Raw genomic sequence first — 8,582 nt, 5'->3', positions numbered from 1 at the left:
GTACTAAAAAACGTTTGAACATAAAAAAAGAAAAATGCTAAACAACTTTTTAATAAAGTAACCAACAAATGCCAATGAAATTTATTTATTTTACAGAAATATGAGAAATAACATTCTTTTCATTTTTATTTAATAGCTATAGTTTAAGTTAAAAAATAATAAATATTTTTAAAAGAATCAAATTTTATCCAGCAAATATTTATAATACTGATAACAAAGATAACTTATACGAAAATAATAATTCTAATACGTATTTGTTAATTGTTATCATCAACCATGAGAACTATAATTTTAAGTAGTGTTTTAGTTTTGTTGATCTCGTCCATTGGGACAGTTCCAAACAAAAAGAACTACGAAGGGCTAAAGGAGCTCAGGACGTCAATGAGAGAATTTATTCCTTCACTAGAATTGGTCATAGAAAGATTGATCAACGAGAACGGTAAGTGAAAAATATTTTAATAGATTTTTAAACGATTTTGGATTCTGGACGACATTTTTCTTTGATACTGTTATTTGTCCTTGACAAGCAAACTACCTACTAATATTTTTTAACAAAACTGTGAAAACCGGACACTAATTAATACAGGTACCTGGTCGAAGACAACAAAAATGAAGAAGTTAACAAGATAACGCAATAAGGTGCAAACTCAGCATTTCTAGGCACAACAGCTTTTTATTTTCTAACCAAAAGACAAATAAAAAGGGAACCGCGTGCCTGAATTATTTTATAATCAACTATGATTTTTATGACAGTATATGACAGATTGAAGTAAACAAAAATATTGATATACTTATATAAATTGTAATTACAAAGGTAGTTCTCAAAAAAAACTGTCAAAGTGTTTAGACGCATTTCAAAGTTTCTCTTAAAAATTTAAATATTTAAACGATTATTTCTTCAGTTCTGAACATGTAAATGGTGAATTATATCAAAATCAAAATCATGTTCTAGTCTAATCTAAAATAGCTCGCAAAGAAGTTAATTTTATAGTGGTTTAATAACTTAAGAAAAGTAATTAAGTATAAAAGTGAAAGTGATTTGTATACTGAATATTGGAATCGTGACTAGATAAAATATACTTTTTTCATCTATTTGGATTTATATATTTAAGTAAACAACTGCAATCAGTTATAAGTATTATCCAATTTACATGAACTGGTATCACAACGAAAGCTGTAAAACAGCACCGGTTTTAGTCGGATTTTAAAATCCATTTAAAAGATGTCATCTTCCAATCAGCTACCACAAAATGCATCATACTCAAAAGCAGTTAGTCAACCACGTAGTATATTAATCCCAAGCAGAGATCAAGCTATTTTGTTTAACACTCTAGAGAATTGTACAATTAATGACTATCTTGAAGGATTGAGTCAGCATATAGAACCGAAAAATATAATTTTCGCATCCCGTATATCAAACGGTAGAATATGCATATATCTATCATCCAAAAACCTAGTAGATAAATTCATAGCAGAAACAAAGAAAATAATAGTAAATGGAAATATACTAGAAGCGAGAAGATTAATAACTCCATCAGTCCGCTTAATTCTGTCCAATGTATGTTCAAGCATACCTTCTAACATAATAATGGACGAATTAATAAAACTAGGTTTAAATCCTCTCTCAGACATATCATATCTACGGATAGGAGCAACCAATCCTGCCTTTAGTCATATTCTAAGCTTCCGAAGACAAATTTTCGTTTCACCTTTTCCAGACAACTTTGTACTACCTGAATCTTTTATTATCGAGTTGGAACAAACATCATACCGCATATTTATAGCCCAAAACGAAAATTGTTTCAAATGCAAATTAACTGGACACCAGGCAGCTAATTGCCCAAATATTTCACCTTCTAACTGTCCTCACAATGATAGTGCAATGCAAACAGAAATAAGACAAAATTCATCAATAAATCATACTCAACAAGATAATCTACAAAATACTCCTGCAATCTCAGATACCACTCCCTCCACACTTACTACGTCTTCTCAAACCACATTACAAAGAGTAGCAATCCCACATTTATCAATAAACCAAACCCAACAGTGCTCACTACAAAATACATCCATACATTTGACCACTTCTTCAGTTAACACTACAATCGCAACACCTACATCGTCTGAGTCATCCTCTAATACCCAAAAACATAAATCAACCTTACCCGAAACAAGTCAACACTTACCTCCAAATAAAAATACACATTTGAATTCTTACGAACCCCAAGTAACTTCGAACAAAGCAACCGGAAAAAGAACCCTAGAAGATGCAATCACGCCACCCTCTGAAGAAAACTTTGAAAAACCTAAGCTTCAATTAAAGAAAAAAACCAAAACTGATGACAAAAACTTAAGAAATGATATACCAATTTTCCAAACATTATTGGAACCAGTTAGAGAATATGTAGAAAGGGAAAAGCAATTGTTAAGCTTCGATCAAGTAGTGGATCTATTCGAAAATATACAAGGATCAAAAGACATAATCAGCGTAACAAAATTGTACTCAGAAGACTCTTATGTACTTATAAAGTTTCTAACGGAATTACATTCATACTACATCGACAAAAGAATGAAAACCATAAGCACCAAATTAATACGAAAACTTGGCAAACACATAGGTTTACTCTCTACAGTGAAAACTTCATTATCGGAAGAAGATTCCGACTCATCGCTAAATAATATCACTGTTGACTTCATGTCTGTTCCATCACAAGTCTTAGGAAAAAACATGAGTATTAAAAAACACAATAAGTTATCTTAAAGACTCAGAACTGTATCAATTATTGTAATTTTTTCTACCTTTACCTGTATTATATTTTTTAGGTCGCTAATAACCCTTGTGGTTGCAGCGTAAATAAAAAAAAAGGTACTTCTCAGAACAAGCAAAAAGTGTATTAAATAAGCAACAAATATTCACAATAAATATCTTTATAGGTAATTAATTTAATAGAATAGGAAATCAAGATGTTGCTCTGATTCTCTCTTTTGTGTGATTCGGATCTAACAAGATTTGCTAATGAACTTGGTCTTCATGCGATTTAAATGTATTTTCTAAATATGTTTTATTGACACCTTTGTGTTCTTGTGTGTCATACTTTTTTCTAAAAGTTGTTAATTCTCTACGTAACTTAACTGCCGAATCTTCTCTGGAATAGTCTAATTTTCTTGTTTTCTTATTTCTTTCAGACCAGCATTTTTATTTATTTGTGATTTTAGTCTTCTAACAAAACGTCTGTTAACTGTAGTCTGAATTTTTTTACTTCTCAAGAAATTATTGAAACTACTTTGTGCTTTTGAGCATATGGTTTAAGTTCAAATTTAGATTCTGGGAATATTTCAGGGTTAAATACTGTTAAATTGTTTGAAATGGATTCTGATAAGGTTAGAGGAATTACCATACTGTCAAATTGATAAGAATTACTATAGAGAGAAAATCACTAGCTGTAGAGAAATTATCTTCAGTTTCAACTTCGGTATCTTTGCTGTTACTGTGTCCATCCAAGATATTATGAAGTGAATCTAAGTTCTGCGGAGCACTCTCTATCATGCACTTGCTGGTTTCTTCCTTTTTGCCATTGTTTTTTATCATATCATTGAAAATGAGCTCCTGCTGTGCTTCAAAATTTAAGCGAATCGATATTTCGAATTCATGCATAGTAGCCCAAGCTGTGTCTTCTACAGTAAAAGTATTCTAAATATGTGGCAAATATCTCTTACACCTTATTCTTATTGATTCTAGCCCAATTACCGTCTTAGAGAGTAGGTTGACAACACTCAGCGTTGTTATCTTCTGTAAAGTCTCTCAGATAAGAATTGATTGACTCATTTGTTAGGTTTTGAATCACTCTTTTAAGTTTTTAAATAGCATTGTTCAAATTAATTTTATCTTAAGTAGCTCTAGTTAGTTGCCAACTCGTTAGTTTTCTGTTCTTTTTAATTAACTTTTTAATTTGCGTCAGATGGTTGTTTCCCTTTACTTTTTATTTTTGAGTAGGGGTGCTTTTCCGTTCTGATTTTGGTATATTTTTAACAAACAACTTTACTACCTCATCTAATTGTTCAGGCTCTTTTCATGCTGCTGCTAATTTAATTGTTTCTTTAAGGAGTTTAAAATTTCCCAGTGTGTTAGTTTATTTGTTATTATTGTGTTTTACTCAATTCTAATGATGTCACTAACAGTCAGTATTATGGTTAAATGGAAAATTCATTAAGATATATGACAAAATAGTTCAAATACTATCCAAAAACAGAATTATCGAAAAAACTATCGAAAATTAGAAATGGCTAAGCAACTACGTAACATAGAATGGAATACAAATGGACTATACAACATCAAAATGAGCTGCAGTTAATCCAAGTTGTAGAAAAAGTTGATTTGTCTCTCATATCTAAAAACATGTTACTAAACAATCTTCTATAAAGTTTAGTGGATACAGGGTATACCACACTATAATTCCTGACAATGCAGTATAAGGAGGCAGCTTAAATATGAAACAGAATACAAACAAGTAACTACAGTGTTTGTCAAACTAAAAATTTATTGCGAAATTAATGTAAGTTCAATTTATAGCCCACTAGAACTCCATTAAAAAAACAGTATGTAGAATATATGAATATTGCTGGCAGACATAAAAGAACAGAAATGTGAAGCAATATCAACAGATTGACCGACTTATTGGCCAACAGATAGGAACAAATACCTGACTTAATTGATTTGTTAATTATTAAAAATGTTTCATTCAATTATATTCAATTATACAGTGATGAGTGCCTTAAGAACCGGCAAAATAACGCAAAACATAGAAAACATAATACGTTGTGAAATAAAAAGAGATGAAAGTAGTAGAGGTGAGAAATTATCGACATGAACCTATAATTTACTTTACATTACATTAGAATTTTCGAAAATTTCCCACCTTTAGACGTTAGCTTATGAGCTGGTTGACTTCAGTCATAGTAATATGTATCACGTAATGTTAGTAAAAACAGTTTAAGTGTATTTTTTTATCCAAAATTAGAGGTATCCAAAAGTATTGATAAATAATAAACTGTGATTTGAGACGTCGCATACACTCTTGTCAATACAGAATTATCATAGCTTGTTATTCTGTATTCGTCAACTCAGAATTAATTATTAAATTACTACTAATTAAACTGTTTACTTACATTTGCTTTATTGCCTTTAATCAGTTTTTACTTTATGCGAAAATTAAAAAATGTTAATGTTCGACGTAATACTTGTAATATTATGACTGAAGTCAACTAGCTCATAAGCTAACGTCTAAAGGTGGGAAATTTTCGATAGATCTAATGTAATGTAATTTAGAGGATTCTATCAATAATTTCCCACCTCTACTACTTTCATCTCTTTTTATTTCACAACGTATTATGTTTTCTATCTTTTGCGTTATTTTGCCGGTTCTTGAGGCACTCATCACTGTATATCGGACAGTATGAAAAAAGTAATGAAAAGAAGAAGTTTAGAATGCCCCATCAAACAAACTTTGATGACTAAACTGGCAATACATGCCTACACCTTAGAAAAAGGAGACGAAAAAGAAGAATTCATGAAAAAGAAAATTACTCTTCACGTCTATCAAATTGATCAACTTTTTGTCAAGTTTGGCATTCTCAAAATTTAACTTTATTAGGATTATGCATAAACGATGTTATGTCAAGGTACAGATGAGCCAAATATTCTTTCAAACCATATTATAATCTACAAAGCTGATCTAGTCTTCAGCATTTCTTAATTTAAATTTCTCTTTTATAATACTTTTTGTAGATTTAAACGAAATATCATATCTGTCAATTAATACATATTATGTTATGTACAGGGTGTCCCAAATTGGTATGTTTTGAGGAGATAGAAAAAAAGTAGTTAAGATGTCATGACTTCTTTTTTCATTAAAGTAACGATTTCCCAATTAAATCATCAATAGCTCCCCACATTACCGAGATACAGGGCGATTATTGAAATATGTCGAAAACGACAGGGTTATAAATATCTTCTGAATTAAGAAAAATATTAAAAATCTTTATTGGAACTTTTGATAGATATATACTGGAAGAGTTCACTGTCGTATAAGAAGTTTTCCTACATATCTTACACAATTAAGTATATGCATTGGCTTTATTTTTCTAAATGCTTGATGAATGCTTTAGAATAATTATTCCTTAGTATTAGTCAGTTTTATAAATATTGATTTTTAAAAATCGTCGAATAAAAAAAGGAGGATTTAGTTCTAGTGAATAATGGCCATAAGTTCCAATCCACCGATTATGATCTTGTTGAAACAAAAATGTATTCCTCTCGGCCAATAATTTCTCATCAAAAATGTTATTTAAATTCGGTTTTAAGCTAGGTACATATTCAAAAGCAGTTAGTTTATCATCAAATATATATGATAAACTTATTATGATTGACAAAACAGTAACGTTAAAACCGAATCTCCTTTTCCTCCTGATCCCCTGAACTAAGTGAGAATTTGAGTCATTCCAATATAGTTCATTGTGCCAGTTGAATATTCCTGCACTGGATATGCGAGCTTCATCGCTAAATATTATCTTTACTTTTACCTATTACTCTATAAAAAAATAATTCAATTTACAGAAATATAAACATCAAAATAAACTTATTTTAAAGTGAAATTGTGGCTTAGTCCCAATAAAAATAGTAAATTGTATTAAGATGATAAAAGAAAATAGAAGACAATATTATTATATCGTATATTATATATGGTTATACATGGAAAGACGAAAAAGGTAATAAAATACAGTGTGTTTTATTTTGTGACAATTTTATTTATAAAATATGGAATCAATGATTTAAAAATAATAATTACTTTTGAACCAAGTTACGAATTTACTTTACTTTCAAGTTAGGTAGGTACTGATTTTATTTTTGCTAAATAAAACCATGCAAAACATACCAATTCAGGACACCCTGTACACAGATCAATTTACTTTGAAAGCGACAATTTTTATTCATATTATGTTATGTTCAATACCCATTCTTATTAAAAGCTTTTGAAACTCAACGAAATTTACACTTGAAAATTGTATGTCACTACGAACAGTAAACGAAAAAAATATGGTCTACAAGAGCAACTAAAGTGATAATGCAACGAGAGGAATTCTAAAACCTATTACATTTTTTACGAAAAAACTCTACAAAGTCTTTTTATGTCATAATATACTGTATTGATTTATTACCTATCAAACATACAAACTAAGCTACTAAAATGTGTATATATTTTAGGCAGATACCAAGGATGCTGCGTGGACCCATATTGCGGACTATATTGCTATTTACGTTTTAGTACAAAAGGCGTTTGCGACGAAGATAAGTATTGTACATGTGAGATAAATTAAAACGGCACACAAAGGATAATAAATTTTATATTTATGTTTTTATAAATAAAAATATTCATTTAACATTTGTACTTGTAATTGTTATTTATTTAAAAAGTTACATATTACCACAAATCATCAAAAAGCATTTTGACATGGGTCAAATAAGGTTGCTAAAATACCAAGAAAAATTAAATATGTGCAGCTAATACATTATTAGTTATATGAGTGTTAAACAAAGATTAAATTTAAGTAGTGGGCTATAATACGAACCTTTTACACAGGGATAGGGTGAAGACTATAATGAGAGTAATGGCGAACGTAAACATTATCAGTATGTCGAAGCTAACGACTCAGTTTTTAGAAAAATAAATGCCAGTACCTTCCAACAGATATCTTCAATATGCATTAGAGGCTGAATGGAGTGAGCCTTAGTACCTTAAATTCACAAGTAATATCATTTGATTTAATAATGAGTTATATAAAATAAGAAAAATTTAACATCTATGATGAAAAAGAACAGTCTTATATAAAATATGGTCAGAAGCTTGAAGACTATAGAAAAACGAAAAAAAAGATCACCGTGAACATCGAGAAGAGATAGTAGACATCGACAATGAAAATCATATAGGAGTAGAAGGAAGAATCAGGAAAGATATGAAAAGAAAACTTATTTTGGTACGGACACATAAATATCTTTATCGGAAAAAGTATCGGACGGCCGCGCAAAAGATGGAGTAACAACCTTCCATAGACATCTTGATCCGCCAAGGAGCAAGCAGAATTACTTATAAAGAGGAAGAAGAAGACATAAATCTCTTAAATTACAAGAAGCTCTTTAAATAATGCCCGAATTGAATTAAGCGCATTTATAGTGGGGAATAGACTATTATAGCTTACTGTGTTCATGGATATATATGTTCACTAATATTTGCTTAATCCTAAAATATGAATATACGGGTATACCCATACTACGTGGATCAGTGCCCTGATCGTGAAATAATAATGAAATAAGTTCTAAAGAAGCATACAGCGACATTACCCGGCTTCTTAGCCAGTCACTCTGATGAGTCCTGCAAGGCCGATATACGTTTAAGCGAATTAAAAGCACTGTACGTGAAATTAAATCTTAACTGTCTTTTCTATATCTTTCTTTACTCATATTTTAAGTATTAGAACCCAGTTCATAAAAAGCTTTTGCTTAGATGAATCGATATGGAATGCAATTT

At 30.2% G+C, this 8,582-nt stretch overlaps 1 long non-coding RNA gene across 1 annotated transcript; it reads left to right on the top strand.

The window, feature by feature from the left end:
• Positions 1-258: 258 nt before the first annotated feature.
• Positions 259-7,439, top strand: LOC140436319 (uncharacterized). Its single transcript, XR_011950275.1, has 2 exons — positions 259-439; positions 7,262-7,439. It is a non-coding gene; the product is annotated as an uncharacterized lncRNA (long non-coding RNA).
• Positions 7,440-8,582: the final 1,143 nt, after the last annotated feature.

The sequence above is a fragment of the Diabrotica undecimpunctata genome, chromosome 3 (assembly GCF_040954645.1).
Source record: "Diabrotica undecimpunctata isolate CICGRU chromosome 3, icDiaUnde3, whole genome shotgun sequence".
Classification (NCBI taxonomy): domain Eukaryota; kingdom Metazoa; phylum Arthropoda; class Insecta; order Coleoptera; family Chrysomelidae; genus Diabrotica; species Diabrotica undecimpunctata.
Note: the sequence above shows the minus strand (reverse complement) of the source record. Positions and strands in the feature narration are given on the sequence as shown.